Raw genomic sequence first — 18,335 nt, 5'->3', positions numbered from 1 at the left:
TACTAAAATTACCTCTAGTCATGTCAGGTGAAAGTTAATAGCAATATCAAAGATTCTCAAATCATTTATGGAAGAAGCTTCAGTCTTCTCTCTGTCTATGACTGTTTCTATTTGTAGCTGAACATTTTGGTAACTCAAAGACCCAGCCAGCCACTCTGATTTTGTGTTACTATTTAGGAGGCATCTATCTGGTCAAGAGAGCTTCTATGCAACTCCTAGAAATGCAAGGGCTTCACACTACACTATCAAGGAAGCACTCTTTGAGATTATTTAGGCTTTCAAATTGTAGTTCATGTTTGAGTTTGCTCTTTTCTTGTCCCTAGAAGAGAGACAAAGACATAATGGCCTTCAAAGCTCAGCCTATGTTGGCAGAAAAGGTCAAACACACAAACCAAGAAACTATTTTTGATAACTTGGCCTTGGAAAGACCAACTTAGCTCCCTGTGAGCTATTTAAAACCTGCTCTAGATTCTCAGGCAGCACTAGCTCTTCCGATTACATGTTTACAAGGCAGCCCTTAAAGATTCAGCTGTCTTCCACTCCCCAGTCAGTATTCCCAAGGTGATTTATCTTTACAGGGAAGCCCAGATATAACAGAATAAGCTCCATAAAATCTATGCATGTAAGTGAATGTAATTAGTGCCACTTTAGAGATAAGCCAATGAACTCCTGCCCACTGCCAATAGAGGAATCCACATGATATCTGCTTTCAAATCTTAAAATTTCCCAACTTAGTCACAAATCAGAGTGAATCTGATGTACTGGAAATAAAGTATTTGAAAGAATATGATACCTGCTAAGGAACATGAGAAGAAAGTGCTTAAGTTCATTGGTCTTAGAGCCAGACTCTTTATGACCTTTGGCACTTGGCTTAATTTTCCTGTGCCTCAATCCTTCGTTTTAAAATAGCACAAGTGGTCATAAGTATCTTAAAGATTTGTTGTGAGAACAGAAAGAGTTCAAGTTTGTAATGTGGTCAGAATCATTCCATGGAATGAATAAATTAATTCACTTTGTGAATAAATTGAGATTCCTCATCCTACATGTAATAAGAGAGCCTATTCTTCAGAAAGATTTATTTCTAAATACTAAAACAATATGATATTACATCTTCACTCTCATAAAAGTTGGCATTCCTCCTTTATGTATTCTTTTATGTACTCTTTATGTATTTCTTTTTATCTTGCTTTAGAATAAAGAGGTCTTTATCAATCAAGAAATAGATTTATAACTGGAAATATTGGATGAGCAAAAGTCTATAAAGAATTTCAGTCTCTATAACTGAAACGGATTTCTATCTATGGTAGAAAAATCATTCTCATCCACTCAACGTAACTTAGTTTCTATTTAAACAGTCTCTAATGACTCTGTCTTCTCTCCTTTTCTTTGCCCTCTCTTGCTGGAATAAAATTCCGAAGTCTCCAAAGGTGAGAGGTAAAGCGACAAGATGGGGAGAATGCAGTCAAGAATCCATTGCATATACCACAAAATTAATAAAAGGGAAAGGGTGGGGGAGAGAGAGAATGTTGAAAAGGTGACACTGATCAAAATGTATTGTATTTATAAACTGCTTTGTTAAATGGCAACTTCTTTGTACAACTACTTAAAGATAATAAATTTTAAAAACAAAATTCATGAGACTTTATACATTCTTGAGACATGTACATTGGGCTTGTGGGAGAGGAAGGATCTGGGACTCCCTTCTCTGCTGTCTGGTTAAATTGTAACTAGAGTGGAGTTCTGGCTGCTTGAACTTGGGCATTGGCCTCTTTCTTTAGTGTCTCCCATGAATAACCTCAGTTGGTGAAACAGTATGTTACCTTGGCATGGAAAGTCCACTATTCACATCCAGTTACAGGATTCCTTAACCCAGCTTTGGACTGCTCTGGGAGACCTAAATTCTTAGCTAGGGACAATTAGGGAGTGAAGTGGATTGGCTCATATTTGCTTTTCCAAAGCATGCTGCCCTACTATTTTTCTTATATCTACTTTTTGTTGGTACTGTTCTGTAGTCATCTACTGTGACATTAAAAACTGCTCTAACACTCAAACCAAGTTTGTATTCTCCCTATTTCTGTGAGTCAGGAGTGGCAAAGCAGTATGGGTAAGTAGGCCTTGCTCAGTTCTTTCCTGAGGTTTTCATAGAATATCTGTCAGGGCAGTAGAGGATTAGTTTCCAGCTCCACTTCCATTCTCACTGATTTATGGCCAAAAGTCTCGGTTCTTCACATTGTGGGTCTCTCTGGCCCCAGGACTCAGCAACTATCTTCCTCTGGAGCAGGTAATCTGAAGAAACAGAACAACGGAAGCCATATTATCTTTTATGACCTAGCTTTAGAAGTCATCTGCCATCACTTGTATCAAATTCTGTTGGTCACATTGTAGAAGGGGATCGCACAAGGTTGCCAGTTCCCCGGGGGAGGGGAGAACATTACTGTAAGGCTTAGTGGAAGCTGACTCCCACATGAATATTCTAGGAAGCTTTACTCCATCCAGAATTCCACAAGTTATTCTTCTTCTTGGTCTCAAAATCCAGCAGAAATGGTACAGGATCTGGAGATACTGTGTGGGTTCTAGCTCTGTTGCAACATTAGCTATAAGACCCTGGGAAAGATGTTTACTGCCTTAAAATTGTGTGTGTGTATGCACTGGGGACTTGTTCTCAGGACCTGGGTGCTACCTCTGAGGGATTTTTTTTTTTTTTTGCTACCACTTAAGCTACAACAATACTTCTGGTTTTTTGGGGTGTTTAATTGGATTTTCCTTCCCAAGCTGGCATCAAACTGCAATGTTCAGATCTCAGCCTTATGAGTGCCTTAAAATTATTATGTATAAAATAGAGACAATAGTTTTCACTATGTTTTGTTTCTGAATTACATAATGTAAAACACTTAGAAAGTCTGGCATTGAGCATTTGCTTAGAAAATATCATCATCATCATTACCATTATTGTAGGCGGATTTCAGTACATAAATGAATAGATGAGTAGCAACAAGCAAAGCTTCACACATAGTATATAAGCTCTCCAGTTCTTTCCAAATACTATACAAATTTCTTCTTGAAATTAGTATTTTTGTGCTGTTGAGTTTCTTCTTTGTTCTGTTCTTACATTATGACTTAAAATTGCTCTTAGATCCTTAAAATCTATAGTCTCACTCTCTATAATGGCTATGGTAGACTGTAAATACTCTAGGTTTGGTTCATATTGTATAAAGCTAAGATTTTGTAATCTTAAGAACACTTTTCTCTCCAAAGAATAGGCTCTTGAAAACTTCAAGTGAAACTCAAAGTCAACAACTACAGGTATTACTAGTAGCTACCGCTAGTTAGCTATCCCAATTAGTTATTGTTAATGTAAAGGTCAGGCATGAAAATACATTTAATACATTCCATCATTACAATAAATGCATCGGTCTCTGTTTTGGGTTCCTGGAACAGAGCTGCTAAAGCTCTGAGAGTTTCCTGAGTGTCCTGGATGATGGGAGCAACTTTTTGGTTTTAGTGCTTCTTTTTTCTTAAATTTAAATATTATTGTAAAGGTGACATACAGAGGGTAACTCCCTATACATAAGTTAGGTAATAAGTTACATAAGTCAAGTGATGAGTACATTTCTTTTTGAGCAGTGTTAACCCTCTCTATTACCTCCCACTTGCCCCTATTACCTTCTGCCCCCTAAATTCAATCGCTATATGCATATGACCATATAAAATGATGTTCATTAAAATGAACTCCAAGAAATGGAAACAAGAGGAGTTTTTATTGTACTGTTTGCAGTTATTTCTTTTCCTTGTTTTCCCCTTGTTTTATTCCCTATTACCACTGTTCTTGGTTTTCTTTTTTTTTTTTATTTTGGTGGTCCTGAGGCTTGAACTCAGTGCCTAGGTGCTGTCCTGAGCTTTTTCACTTGAGGTTAGCACACTTCCACATTTAGCTACTGCACCACTACTGTTTTGATTTCTGTACCATTTGGCTTCTATATAAGTTTTTTTCTGATTTGGGGAAGGTAAGGAGAAGCACAGAAATAATGGGACAAAGGGTGAACCAATTCAACAGTGATACTGGCTAGATACTATGCTTCTAAAACACTTGAAATTTCCTATGTGACAGAGGTGAAAGGAACATTTTTTCTTGTCTTCAGTAAGTTGCTTTCCATGTGACTTGTGTATCTGCTAATGAGTGACTGAGAAGACAGGAACTGCTGGCCAGAGGAACCAACCATGTGATTAGAGGGCTAGAACTTTGAGCACCACCCTCAAACTCCAGGAAGGGGAGAGGAACTAGGACAGATTTAATTACCCATGGCACTGGTTTAATTAACCATGCCTATGTAATGGAACCCACACAAAAACCCTAAATGGAGGGACTCAGAGAATTGCTTGGCTGGTCAATCCCCATGTGGGAAGGGGGCACTCTGACTACACAAGCAGAGTTGTTGCTTGGAGATATTCCAGACCTTACTATTTTGTGAAGATGTGATCTTTGCCTAGAGACTCCATTTGAATTCTCTTTACTATCTTTTACAATAAATCAGTAGTAGCAGCCAGGTGCCCATGGCTCATGTTTGTCATCCTAGCTACTCAGGAGGTTGATAACTGAAATCTGAGGATTGTGGTTCAAAATTAGCCTGGTCAGGAAAGTCCATGATATTCTTATCTCCAATTAACTACCAGAAAACCAGGAGTGGTGCTGTGGCTCATGTGGTAGAGCCCTAGCCTTGAGCTGAATTAGTCAGAGACAGCAGCCAGGACCAGAGTTCCAAGCCCCACGACCAACCAAAAAAAAAAAAAAAGTCGTAGCAAGTAAAGCCCTACTGATAAGCCCTTAGCTGTGAGACCATGATAGTAAGTCATCACACATGAAGGACAAATATGGGAACCCCTGATTTTTAGCCAAGAAGGCAACCTGAGGACCCATTGCTTGAGGTTACCATCCAAGAACCAGTGCTCCCAACAGCAAGATGGCTGGAATAAAAGGCTTATTTGAGCAACTACAGAATGGGATCCAGGAAAAAAAAAGGGGGGGGGAGAGGGGGGACTAGGTCCCTGTCTGTTATAGAGTACAATTGGAGTAGGAGGAGATGAAAGGTATGCAAAAATATTATAGTCCTGATCCAGTTGGTCATTCTTTTAGGTGGTTAAGCATTTCTTGGCCACAATAAAAATGGAATTGTCTGGAGGACAGTTTGACTCTTGTCACAAGATGTTACCAATCAGTCTTTTCCTTCCTGGATTCCAAAGTGCTTGCAAGATAATTGCAAAGAAAACAGCTCAGAACAAAAAACACAGATACAAAATGGAGACAGAGATACAAATCTTTTTGTTATTCTTTAGAAATTTTGCAAGCCCACCTGAGAAATCAGAGATTTTCAGCAAAAACAGCTCCTTAGTACCTTTCAGAAAACTGTATGTTCAACAATTTACCAATGTGTAGTGGGAGTTCTGATGAAAACTGAGCAGGAACTAAGAAATAGAAATAAGAAACTCCAGTGCTGTGATAGGCTAAGTAACTAGTACAAGGTCACTCAGCAGAGGAAATAAGCCTGACTCAGGGAAAACACTCTTAACTATAGTGTGGCTCTCCTGGTTAATCCTCTTTTGCTTATATTCACTATTTGATAAATGAATGACCAAAAAAGAGGGAGAAGACTGTACCTCTTGAAAGTCAGGAGGAAGGTAAACCACAGGGCAGTGTTACCACTGCCAGGCAGAATCCCCTACCTTCCACACCAGTTGTGGGGCACCCAGCATGCCTTGCTTGTTGTTCTGTGGTTCTCATTATGTTGCACTTATAATTCCTTTTCTACTTATTCTTTTTTTTCCCAAATTTTTATTATCAAACTGATGTACAGAGAGGTTACAGTTTCATACGTTAGGCATTGGATACATTTCTTGTACTGTTTGTTACCTTGTCCCTCATGCCCCCCTCCCTCCCCCGTTTTCTACTTATTCTTTACCATTGGGCCATTAACTGCTTCAGGGAGGGGACTGCTTTAAAAATTGTTGTTGTTTTTCTGTTCATAGTATGTTCCTGAGACAACAATTGGTCAATAAGTGATTGTTGAATGTACACATCAACAATGAAAGTGAAACTTGAGAGAATCTTCTTTTTTCTGTTTGTTTTGTGGTGTAGGGTAACTGAACCCAGGATCTATGCATGCTAAGCACACCCTATACAACTGAACTACATCCTCAGCCCTAAGAGAAGCCATTTTAAAGAAAGCTGAAGTAGAAAGAAAATTGTCAGAGGGTCCCAGTAGACAGACCCTGGGGCCACACTCAAGATGCTCACAGGGCACTTAAGAACTTTGATAGAGGACTGGGAATATGGCCTAGTGGGAAGAGTGCTTACCTTGTATACATGAAGCCCCGGGTTCTATTCCCTAGCACCACATATATAGAAAAGGGCCAGAAGTGGTGCTGTGGCTCAAGAGGTAGAGTGCTAGCCTTGAGCAAAAAAAAAGAAGCCAGGGACAGTGCTCAGGCCCTGAGTCCAAGGTCCAGGACTGGAAAAAAAAAAAAAAAACTTTGATAGAAGAGGCAGAAACCCAAGTTTAGATTCTCAGCAGGGAAGATGGATAGGTATGACCCTTTTACAACTTCTGTAAGACTCAATTCTTTTTAATCTGCAAATTACAAATGATGGAAGTATAAAACTTTGTTGTTGATGCAAGGATTAGATATAATGATTCATGTCTAATTCTTAAGCATACCAAGCATGCTATAATTGCTTTATATATACTAGTTGCCACCAATCAAACAGTCAGTCATCATCACCATCTTAATTAATTGACATAAACTTATGACCAAAATGTCTTTTCCTAAAGAACGGTAATAAGGCAAGATGCTTTAAATCAGCAATGTTTCTATAATAAAAATGTTGTAACCCATGCATTTTTTCTTTTTAACGTTCTCTTAGCCTTTGAGATGATAAGAACTAAATAGTTTTCTAAACCCAAAGGAATAAGAGTGAGAAGCTGAAAATGGAAATTGTAGGTGGTGGATTGACATTTAGGTGTAGGAGTTCGCAGAGCACCAGTTTAAGAAGTCACCTTCTCCATTTGCCATCTGATTGAGAAGAAATGCAGAGCATTCATTTGTGAATGATCCATGAATGTTTTTCAACCTATAAGCATGACTAGCTGAATAATTATCCAAATTATTGCAAAATCCATTTATTTAGGTTCTCTCTGTCTTTCCTCTCCCCCCATGTCTCTCTCTCTCTCTCTCTCACACACACACACACACACACACACACAACCATTTTGACATATCAAACTTAAGAGTTCTGATTAAATTGAGCCAAAAAGATAAGATTCCAAGTAATAAACTTGGAAATTAAAATTGCGATGGCATTTCTGATGGATGATTCCTTCATTAACAGAGCAAGCAGAGTTCTGCATGCTGCTGTTCTGATCATAACAGCAGCTTCTTCCTCTCCAGAGAAAGAATTAAATGAAAATGTTTTTCCATTATCTAATTGGCTTTGTTGCTGGCACTTCTAACTCAGGAATAAAGAAGTACCAAACTGCACCAGATAATTTATTGAAATGGTTGCTTCATTCAATCATTACTACAGATGGATAATAACATTATTATCACATTCATAACCAATATGTGGGAATCAAGTGGATTTGGAGTAATGAAGGAAACTGGACCCTTGGCCCTTCAATTCACCTACATCAAAATAAATACTACATTGGTCAAAAAGATGCTTTAAAAAAAGTTTGAGCCATGCACCAGTAGTTCATGCCTATAATTCTAGCTACTCAGGAGGCTGAGTTCTGAGGATCACAGAAGCTTGAAGCCAGCCCCAGCAGGAAAATCTGTGAGGCTCCTATCTCCAATTAATCACACAAAAAGACAGGTGTGGTGCGGTAGAGAGCTATCCTTGAGCTCAAAGAGACTCAAGGACAGCACCCAGGCCCACAATTCAAGCCCCAGGACCAGCAAAATAAATACATAAATAAAATAAAAGGAAAATTGTCAGTATGTATGTGTATAAAAATGGATTTAAACATAGTAAATTCAGGGAAGAAATCAAATGGAGTAATTCCTTAAAATTACAAAATGCCAGGAAACAGGTACTAGGGAGGGGTGCGCGTAGATGAATACAGAGAAGAAGGGAGTATCATGCAGTCATAAAATTCAATGAGTATCCTACAAAGTTAAGAGAATTGAGGGAAGGGTAAGGTTGGAAAGGATGAAGGAGAATGCAAAAGGGGTGGCATCGATCAAAATGCAATGCATTCGTTAACTGCTTTGTTGGATGGTCGCTCCTTTATACAACCACTTAAAGATATTAAAAATATTTTTATAAAGGGAAATTGTGAAATACATTAAGTCATGCTATAGTAATTGCATAAAATATATTTGGAAAGACCCTCTAGTGATGGAAACATTTTATTGATTCAAAAATGTCGGTATCATGGGCTGGGGATATATGGCCTAGTGGCAAGAGTGCTTGCCTCCTATACATGAGGCCCTGGGTTCAATTCCCCAGCACCACATACACAGAAAATGGCCAGAAGTGGCGCTGTGGCTCAAGTGGCAGAGTGCTAGCCTTGAGCAAAAAGAAGCCAGGGACAGTGCTCAGGCCCTGAGTCCAAGCCCCAGGACTGGCAAAAAAAAAAAAAAAAAAAAAAAAAAAAAAAAAAAAAATGTTGGTATCTTTCCTGTGAATAACTAAGGATGGTGAATTGCACATTTTACTTGTTGAGGTTTTCATTTTTTCCCCCAGTCCTGGGGCTTGAACTCAGGACATGGGCACTGTCCCTGAGTCTCTTTGTGCTGAAGGCTAGCTCTCTACCAATTGAGCCATAGTGTCGCCTCTGGCTTTTTCTGAGTGGTTTTTTTGAAGATAAGAGCCTTATGGATTTTCTTGCCCGGGATGGATTCAAACTGTAATCCTTAGATCTCAACCTCCCCAGTAGCTAAAATTACAAGCATGCGCCACTGGTGCCCAGCTTTCTACTGATTTTTTTATGTAAGATACCCTTCTTCTATACTCCTTTAACTCTTTGATATATCCATTATTAAACATATTATGCTTTTGGCATTCTATCGTCTTTCCTACTATATTTTAAGCAATTAGAGTTTTACTGTTTTCATCTTTGTAAACTTATCACAAACCTTGGTTTCTGATATGGTAGATAATAAAAATAACAATGGAGCCAGGAATGGTGGTATGTACCTGTAATCCCAGATTCTTGGTAAGTAGAGATTCGGAGTACCATGCATTGAGGTCAGCTCAGGAAAAAAAGTTAGTAAGATTTCATCTTACCCAAGAAGCCTAGCCTGGAGGAACAGACCTGTATTTCTAGCCACATAGGAGGCATAGATAGGAAAAGGACAATCTGAGGTCATCCCCGGGTAAAGCATGAGATCCTATCTGAAAAATAACTAAATTCAAAAGGTGGTAGATTGGGGAGTATGGTTCAAGTGGTAAAGCACTTGCCTAGGAAGCATGAAGTCCTGAGTTCAAACCCCAGTACCATCAAAACCAAAATATTAAATGAATATGTATGAACATTTCCTAAGGTTTATTAACCTTGTTTTCTAGTTAGAATCAGAGGGTAAGTACAAAGCAAAACTGCTAAAAATGAAGAAAGTCAGACACAGAAAAGAGGAGGGATAAGAAGAGCAAGAAAGAGCAGAAGAGGAGGGGAAGAGAAGGGTGAAGAATGTATCACAGTTTTCTTTAAAACATGGTTCATGGTAACTGTGGGACATGAAGACACAAAGGCTAATTCAGATGGCACAGATGTGTATAGTATTTACCAGTGTGTTCAAGTCAAGATGAAACATATGGATTTATATATTATTATCTTTTATTTATAGGTGGACAAGATAGCAATGCTTTTAACTGCCAGCATGAGAGAAGACTGCAGAGATAAAATGCAATAATACCAAAAGTCATGGAGGCACAGGAAAATAGAAACTACAGAATAGTCTGGCTGTGGAAAGTAAGATGTTTTAAAGCAATTTTTAATCCTTAAAAGTAGAATTTGTCTGTAAACTACAAAGCTTTCTTGAGGATGCATTTGCTCAGGAACTCAGTAGCTCCTATTTGTCTTTGATAGCACAGAAATTGTTGTCTAATCAAACAAAAAGAATGTTAAGCATGATGAAATTAAAATGATATCACATGGTTTCAGCATTTTAATAATTTCACCAAGTGTACTTCTTTCAGTGTATAAGTTACCTTTGCTCTTTTTTAAATGTCACATACAGTGTCTCCATCTCTGTTTCCTGTCTTATTTGTCATTCATGCTCTGCATTGACACCAGATCTGGCTTCCCCAAGCCCCTTCCCCAATGTCCCAACATGCTTTTCTACAAGATCACTGTCTCTAAAGAAGTTCAACATAAAACAACATGACCTTCAAACTGTCCACAACCTTCAAGTAATAGTCCTAGCAAAAGACAAATGGGGAAGGGGAGGGGGAGGAAGGAGGGAGGAGGTAACAAGTTGGATAAGGAATATATGTATTGCCTTATGTATGAACAATCTTTAACAATAAAGAAATTCAAAGGGAAAAAGACAAATGAAAACAATGAAACCAATATCACCTCATATTATATTTTAAAAAAATATTATAATGAAAACCCCCACAGAACTCTGGAACAAAGTTAAGCAGGCAGTGTAATAGACTTTCCTATCCCTCTTTGTCTGATCACCTACTCTTCACCTTGGGATAAAGGTCCCTCACCCCAAGATGACAAAGAAGAGAGGAGACTAACAGCAGTGTGTTCACGCAGCATAGAAGAGAACCCTGTACTCAGCCTAGCAGACAGACTCTGGTAGCCTTTGTGGTTACAAGTGGATGGGTGCCTTCTGGCACAACTCACTGGAAGGCGTGAGTGACTTATTTGAATCACTGTACAGCTGGCATGGAGGAAACCTCCAACCAATGGAAGACTGGGAAGGGAACAGCTAGTACAGGCTCAGTGAGGAGAACCTCTCGGTGGGTTCCGGGCCTGCCTGGCAAGGGCAGGGAGACTCCGCTTTTCAGGACACCATGAAGATGTCACTAGCAGTACTGGAAATGTTAGGACTCATCTTTGTATTCTGTTGAGTCAAACATATTTCTGAGAAATCTCTCTCATGCTCCAATACTCAGCTTTTGTGTAAAAACTAAAAGAGTCATTCCACTTTTATTGTAGAAGTGACTGATGGGAAAAACTGGTAATGTCAGGGAACTAACCATGGGATTTACTTAGTCTCAATGAGTCACACTGCAGGGGAAGCAGAAAGTCATTGTCCTTCTGTGTGTGCTGGGGGAGGGGGGGGGGAAGTGTGGGGACTTAACCTGTAGCAGAAACAATGTTATATACGCAGTAAATATGTTTTCTTTCCCTTTGGGGCTGTAGGACTGAGTTTCAACCAATAGAACATGTGGGGAAATGTTATAAACAGCATGCACAGATCCATGTGACGTCCTCTATTTGCTCTTGCCTTTCCATAGTGCCATTGGTGGCCACATGTTGACAATGATAGCCTCACAAGATAACATCCTCATTGGATGATGGTGTAAGTGAACTGCAATATTTTTTCATTGTGTCTAATTTCCAAGTTTGAGAATAACTTGTTACAACAGAGAGCTGAGACTAATACATAACCATACTACAAATCTTAAAAAAGAAAAGGGGGAAAAAAAGCTTTAGATGTGGTAGTCGGTCCCAGATATGATTACAACCAGAAGATATCATTTTGTGTTGAACCATTCTTAAGATTTGTGCCATAGAAAACATCTTTTAAACCATGCCACAAAAAGAGAAGCCAGCTCTGCTTAGGCACAGTGGAAAGGTAAAGGCAAGTATACTTTTTGGATCATCCAAGCAAAAATAAAGAGAGGGGACTGGGAAGATAATCTACAATGCTAATAAAAACATGATATTAGCATGATATTACATTTTCCTAAAACATGAAGGAAAATGTAAGATGATAAACGGAAGAAATGGAAGATGGTAAAAATGTGATGGAAGAGCAAAACAACATCATTACAGAAAATTAATGTATTGTTAGAAACAGAATGGACAGAAAAACAATTTTAATTACTAAAAGAAAGGATTGAAATAATCACCAATAAAAACAGTAAAAAAATCACCAAATGAAAATGGGAAAATATTGAAAGAATCAAATTTAAACAAACAAATATGGGGGGATGTTATCTACAACTCAAGAGAAATCATTTTGAAACTAGTGAACTTAATTCATGCAACAAATGCTTCCCAGAAAATATTACAGAAAAAAAAAGAACTCTCAAAGAATTTTCCTGGCAGAGATGATTATACAAACAGAATAAACAGTACTAAGCTGTACTTCAATTAAAATAATTATTTTAAAATAAAGAAAACAAACAGAAGGTGGGGAGACAATGAAGGAAAAGTAGGTGGGAGGGGACAAAAGTAGCAGACAGTTTTCTTCAGGCACTAGGCAGAATATCTCATAAAAGAGAAAAAAATTGAGGCTGTCTTAACTTTTCATAGCATGATGCAATCCAAAACACAGTAGATAAACATATAAAGGAAATGTCTAAAGGAAAAAAAAATATGGCCCAAGAGGATTAGATTAAACCAAGATGACAGAACATCAAGTAAAGCTTCCCAAATCTAAAAGAGCTCCAGGAACAATAGCATTCATGGATTCTTACTGGGTGGGGAAAATAAGCAGAAAGATGAAAACAAATTACAAAACCCAGAAATAGAAAATCCCTGTAAGTAGGCTAGCATATACATGCAAAACACCTAAGTGTGGAATGAATATTAAAGCATCTAGTGTGGTCCAAAAACGACGGTATGCAAAACAATATAAGGAATATACAATTTGGCAACACAGAAGAGTTTAGCTAACCAATGAGGATGGAGAGACTGATGTGAAAGGTGGCTCTTCTGTGGCCAGGAGGCTAGGGCAGCCTAAGACAGATTTCTGACCTTGTTTTTTCTGAAGTGGTGTGTCAGGTAACCTTCCTGTACCTTGGTGTTTTTATGTAAACACTGAGAATAGTACTTGTACCTTTCAGGGTTGATTTCATTCATATAGGGCATTTAGGACGGTCCTTGGCATATTGTATCACTCAAGCAGAGTGTTAGCTTTTGTTAGTAATCTCCCTGGTTCTCATAGCTGACTTCAATCAATGTTGTTTAAAATGGAAGGAAGTAATTTTTAAGAATGACTCAACTGCTTAATGCTTTTCATTATCACTTTTCTTAAGTTTAGGGAAATTTTTAGAACACAATGTCCCTCCAAGTCTTTTTTTTTTCTCTTCAACTCAAATATATTTAAATTTAATACTCTTTATTTAGAATGTTATCTCATTAGAAATGACGTCTACCAATTTATAGATTTATGCTTCCATCTGTGTATATGTATGGGAAGATTTCTGCAGGAAAATTATTTCTGTAGAATGTGATTTACCATAATTTTAAGACTTTTTTAGCCTTTAGTATTGCTTAATTTCCTCATATTGATCCTCTGTTTTAAAAATAGACACTACTGTTTTAAAGCATACTATCTTTATTTTAAAGTGTTTATAATAAGCTAGTCTTTATTTTAAAGACACTATTACTTGTGCATAGTCCACTGAATATATCTTCTGACTGAGCTTGGTTTATTAGCAGAGTATGTTGGAGCTTTTTTTAATTTAGTTATATTTGTTTGTTTCTTAAAAAAGTATGTTAAAGAGTCTTTACTAGAAAAACAATGTAGAAAAAAATTCGAAAGAAAAAAGGTATCAAGAAAAAAATTCTCTCATTAACAATCTCCCATTCCCATTTCCATTGCAACAGTTTTGTGGGCTTTTAAAAAATATATTAGTTGCACTAAAGGTTTTCATTCTGATGTGTCCATACATGTACTGCAGTAATTTCGTATTATGGCATTTCAGGAATTTGCTAAGCACTCACAAGCATCCTCACGTATGTGCGCACGTATGTAGACATGTGTCTCTTCACTACTTACATTCATTTAAGTCAGCCTCCCTGGGAAATAGACTGAATCTGGGATTTGCATGCTTAGTGCCTTAAACCTTAGTGTATGGGTTACTCTTCAAAACCAAACTGTTCCCATGCAATTTTACCTAATCAAACTTAACCCACTCTTGCTAGCAAAATGGACTTGCAAATTAGATCACTATCTGTTCCTTTGAATGAGTAATGTGTGAGCAAGTGACTTGGATTGTAGATCCTGGGCCAGGCATAAAAATCTATAGGATTAATGGTCTGTATCTTTACAATCGCTTCCAAGCAGCATTGAATGTGCTTTTTAATGTGATTCAAGGAAAACATACTGTCTACAAATTAGTTTTTGCTGTAATAATGCTGAATAATAACTTAAACTAAAGGGCTCACAGAAACTTATGCCTCTTATGCTCTGCTCAGCTGGGTGGCTCTGCTCTTTGTGTGAATCTGATGATGGTTTAGGTTCAGGTATGCTCTACATGTATTTGTTTTTAACCTGAGGCACACTGTCCTTATAGCATGTCACTTCAATGTCAGAACCAAGTCAAATGAAGAATCAAGTCCACTTAAGGCTCCTGGTCTGACTGTTAACATTCATTGGCAAAAACAAGTCACAGGGCTGGGGATATAGCCTAGTGGCAAGAGTGCCTGCCTCAGATACACGAGGCCCTAGGTTCGATCCCCCAGCACCACATATACAGAAAAGGGCCAGAAGCAGCGCTGTGGCTCAAGTGGCAGAGTGCTAGCCTTGAGCGGGAAGAAGCCAGGGACAGTGCTCAGGCCATGAGTCCAAGGCCCAGGACTGGCCAAAAAAAAAAAAAAAAAAAAGTAAAAAGAAAAAAAACAAGTCACAAGACCAAACTTCACACTGTAAGGTTAATGAGGTATACCTCCTCTACAAACTGAGGAGTAGTGAGTGAACGCATGCTGATCAGTTCTCCAAATTATCACAGACTAGGCCCACTCAAATTTATAAACACTACCTCATGGTTCTTGAATGCAACTGGTTCAAAACATCCTCTCCTCCCGCCCCCAAGAAATCATGTATAAATAATTTGAAAAATAGAGTATAAGGATAGTTAACATGAACAACAGACTATGACTCTTTTTTTTTTTATTTTTACTTTTTTTTTTTTTGGCCAGTCCTGGGCCTTGGACTCAGGGCCTGAGCACTGTCCCTGGCTTCTTCCCGCTCAAGGCTAGCACTCTGCCACTTGAGCCACAGCGCCGCTTCTGGCCGTTTTCTGTATATGTGGTGCTGGGGAATCGAACCTAGGGCCTCATGTATCTGAGGCAGGCACTCTTGCCACTAGGCTATATCCCCAGCCCAGACTATGACTCTTAAATTCGGTATGCTTATATACCTATTGAAATGGATCCTTTAAAAATTATTTTTATTTGTACAAAGGAGGTGCCATTTAACAAAGTGGTTTATGAATACAATACATCATTATCCATGTCACTCCATTCAACATTCTCACACCCCTTGGACTCACCCCTTCCCTTACTTTTTAAAGTTTTATGGCATGTACAATGAATTTAGTGGTATATACAATGAATGAATATACACTCTCCCTCCTTCCCACTTCATTAATTGACCCTTCTCCCCTTGGCCCCATCTCCACTCTTGCATGTACCCATTTCCTGGTGCTGATTTTGTTGGGCTTTGTGTTTCTAAAAAAAAAGAATTATTCTACTGGAACTTCTCCAAAGAGTCTATTATCCTCCAGTTAATTCATTTGTAACCACTTGCCTACCATCCAACATGTTTACTTATAAGTTTTATAGGCACATTCTATCTATCACAAATGAGGGAAAATATGCAACCTTTGTGTCTCTGGGTCTAGCTTACTTCACTTAATATAATTTTTTCCAAGTCTTTCCATTTCCATATGAATGGTACAATATCATCCTTTTTAATAGATGAGTAGAATTCCATTGTGTATGTGTAAAGAAATTCTACTCAGCTATATATATTGTATATATACATATCCACACATATATATGATCTATATAGATCTATACACACACATATATATGATATATCTAGATATAGATAACACATTTTCTTGACCCATTTGTCCACTGAGGGAGATCTGGGCTGCTTCCATATCTTGGCCAACAGTGCTGCAATGAATATTGTTGTGTTGGTTTGCTGCTTATTTTTAACAGTGGTGGGAATGGAACTTGGGGTTTCACACATACAACACACATGCTCAGTGATCTGTGGTAGATAAGTGCTCTACCACTGAGCTGTACTCCTTCTCTAAATAAACTTATCCTAATCTGTGTTTATAGATTTCATGTGATAACACATCTCATTTACCACTAACTTCTGAGTATTTTATTAATGCATTAAATGTTCTTCATGAACATGAATAGCATTATTTATTCAATAAAACTCATCAACAGACATCAATGTATAAATCCTTGGGCATCTGTGGTTATTTTCCTAGGATTCATTGTCAGCTCATTCCATGCTCTCTGCTCTAGAAATACTTTCTCCTGACTATTCCTTGAAACTTCGAGGCCCAGTTCCACTTTACGGACTTCATTCTTCTCCATGTGTCTCAAATGACTTGTTTTTCTCCTTGGAGTTTTGCCCAAATGGCCAGTTTCCCAATGAAACATCTTGTAACCACTCCATCTGCAACTGTAACTTACCATTTCTCCCTTATCCCATTTTCCTCATCCTGTCTTTTTCTTCCTACTTGTCAGAACAACATCTTCTAGCACACTACATGATTTACTCATTTTTAACTTTTATAAAAACCATTTTTTGGAGGGGGGTAGTTGGTCATAGGGCTTGAACTCAGGGTCTGGGCACTTGTCCCTGATCTCCTATGCTCAAGGTTAGCACTCTATCACTTTGATCTACAGTTCCACTTCCGGTTTTTGAGTGGTTAATTGGAGCTAAGAGTCTCGCGGGGACTTTTCTGCCAGGACTGGATTTGAAACATGATCCTCAGATCTCAGCCTCCTAAGTAGCTAGGATTGGGGCAACTGGCTGAAAACCAGTAAGAGAAATAGTGCTTAATGGACCTGGAGTTGCAGTTGAGGAAGACTGAAAATACTATAAATGGATGATGATAAACTCTGTATAACAAGTGTGCATACGTAATGGCAAGAAATATATAACTAAAACATGAAGCTTTAGGTGTGTATCTTATCATATAAAAAAATCAAAGAAGGCCCTGTGTGGTGTACATCCTTGTAATCCTAGTATTTGGGAGGCTGATACGGGAGGACTAAGAGTTCAAGATCAGGCTAGGTTACATAGTAAGAACCTGTCTCAAAGAAAAAAATGAACAATAGTTAAATAAATAAGGGCTTGGAATGTGGCTCAGTGGTAGAGTGCTTGCCTAGCACGCATCAAGCCCTGGGTTCAATTTTTCTGTACCACATACACAGAAAAGGCTAGATGTGGCACTGTGGCCCAAGTGGTAGAGTGCTAGCCTTGAGCAAAAGAAGTTCAGGGACAGTGCTCAGGCCCTGAGTATAAGCCCCAGGACTGGCAAAAATAGATAAATAAGAGTAACTACTCATGATTTCAATTAGGAAATGAGAAACATAAATCCTTTTCAACTTTGACTAAAAGTACTTGAGGAAATCCTGATGAAAACAGATTATGGAAAAGTCTGAGAAAGTTTAAACCTGTTTTTACTATGCAGTTCCATTTCTGCAATTTGAGGTTTATTTTTGTATCACAATGTGTAACCATATTTAAGAATAAAAAACTGTTCTGTATTAAAGCAGCTTTGGTTCTTTTTACTAATGATAGGTAATGCTAGGTAAGTGCACACCTATGTATGATAAAAATTGTATAAATTATAACTATTATCACCTTTGTACAGATGGAAAGATAAAAAGATTGGGCATGGTAGTAGCCCATGTCTGTAATCTTACCTATGTGGGAGGCTGAGGTAGGAAGATCAGTGTTGAGGTCAACTCAAGATGAAAAGCATGAGATTCTGTCTGACAATTTAAGTAAAAAGTTCTGTGAGTATGACTTACATAATAGATCACTTACCTAACAATTGCTATGCCCTCAATTTAAATCCCAGAACCAAAGAAGAGAGAGGGAAAGAAAGAGAAAATAGAAAAAGAGAGAGAGAGAAAAGAAGAAAGAAAAGAAAGAGGTGGAGGGAGAAAGAGAAGGAAGGGAAGGGAAGAAGGAAAGAAGGAGGGAAATAGAGATAGGAGAAAATAAGAGAAAGAAAGAACGAAATATTTCAGGATACCTGATCACTTGATATTTAGACAAGTTCATTTTCCTCTTAGCTATCAAATACGAATACAGGATTTCACCAATGGTCAAAGCTGTAACCAGAACTAAAAACCAGGTCATTAGACATGACAATTTAAAAACAAGAAAAA

At 38.1% G+C, this 18,335-nt stretch overlaps 1 long non-coding RNA gene across 1 annotated transcript; it reads left to right on the top strand.

The window, feature by feature from the left end:
* The first annotated feature begins 10,863 nt into the window (after nucleotides 1–10,863).
* Nucleotides 10,864–11,838, top strand: LOC125360791. Its single transcript, XR_007212809.1, has 3 exons — nucleotides 10,864–10,963; nucleotides 11,465–11,529; nucleotides 11,744–11,838. It is a non-coding gene; the product is annotated as an uncharacterized LOC125360791 (long non-coding RNA).
* The last annotated feature ends 6,497 nt before the right edge of the window (nucleotides 11,839–18,335 follow it).

Source organism: Perognathus longimembris, chromosome 12, assembly GCF_023159225.1.
Source record: "Perognathus longimembris pacificus isolate PPM17 chromosome 12, ASM2315922v1, whole genome shotgun sequence".
Lineage (NCBI taxonomy): Eukaryota > Metazoa > Chordata > Mammalia > Rodentia > Heteromyidae > Perognathus > Perognathus longimembris.
The sequence above is the reverse complement of the archived record's forward strand: the minus strand, read 5'-3'. Positions and strand labels throughout refer to the sequence as shown.